Source organism: Parus major, unplaced genomic scaffold (assembly GCF_001522545.3).
Source record: "Parus major isolate Abel unplaced genomic scaffold, Parus_major1.1 Scaffold462, whole genome shotgun sequence".
Lineage (NCBI taxonomy): Eukaryota > Metazoa > Chordata > Aves > Passeriformes > Paridae > Parus > Parus major.
In genome coordinates, this window is record NW_015379360.1 from 3,029 (window position 1) to 3,997 (window position 969).

Sequence of the window (969 nt, forward strand, 5' to 3'; positions counted from 1 at the left end):
GGCCATGGGAAACATCAACCATCAACTCATGTCCATCCTCATCCGTGTTTGAGCCACCTCAGGACAGTCCTGGGGCCACCAGCTCCTGGGGGACATTGATCCCACCCATACTGGACCTTAGGGAGCAGGGAACGGGATCCCAGAGCACCAGGTCCTGGGGGATGTCCCACCACCCATCCTGGATCTCTGAGAGCAGGGAATGGGATCCCAGAGCACCGGGTCCCAGAGCAGCAGGTCCTGGGGGATGTCCCACCACCCATCCTGGATCTCTGGGAACAGGGAATGGGATGATGGAGCCACCAGGCCATGGGAAACATCAACCATCAGCTCACGTCCATCCTCATCCATGTTTGAGCCACCTCAGGACAGTTCTGGGGCCACCAGCTCCTGGGGGACATCGATCCCACCCATGTTGGACCTCTGGGAGCAGGGAATGGGATCCCAGAGCACCGGGTCCTGGGGGATGTCCCACCACCCATCCTGGATCTCTGGGAACAGGTAATGGGATGATGGAGCCACCAGGCCATGGGAAACACCAACCATCAGCTCAAGTCCATCCTCATCCATGTTTGAGCCACCTCTTGACAGTCCCGGGGCCACCAGCTCCTGGGGGACATCAATCCCACCTGTACTGGACCTCTGGGAGCAGGGAACGGGATCTGGGAGACATCAACCATCAGCTCACGTCCATCCTCATCCGTGTTTGAGCCACCCCAGAACAGTCCTGGGGCCACCAGCTCCTGGGGGACATCAATCCCACCTGTGCTGGACCTTTGGGAGCAGGGAACGGGATCCCAGAGCACCGGGTCCTGGGGGATGTCCCACCACCCATCCTGGATCTCAGGGAACAAGGAATGGGATGATGGAGCCACCAGGCCATGGGAGACATCAACCATCAGCTCACATCCATCCTCATCCGTGTTTGAGCCACCTCAGGACAGTCTGGGGCCACCAGCTCCTGGGGGACAC

General features: G+C 59.9%; 1 long non-coding RNA gene across 1 annotated transcript in view; it reads right to left on the minus strand.

The window, feature by feature from the left end:
• LOC107199145 overlaps positions 1-963 on the minus strand; it is a 2,390-nt gene extending 1,427 nt beyond the window's left edge. Inside the window, exon 1 of the long non-coding RNA XR_001519172.1 lies at positions 58-963. This is a non-coding gene — a long non-coding RNA (uncharacterized LOC107199145). The remainder of the gene's footprint in view (positions 1-57) is intronic.
• Between the last annotated feature and the right edge of the window lie 6 nt (positions 964-969).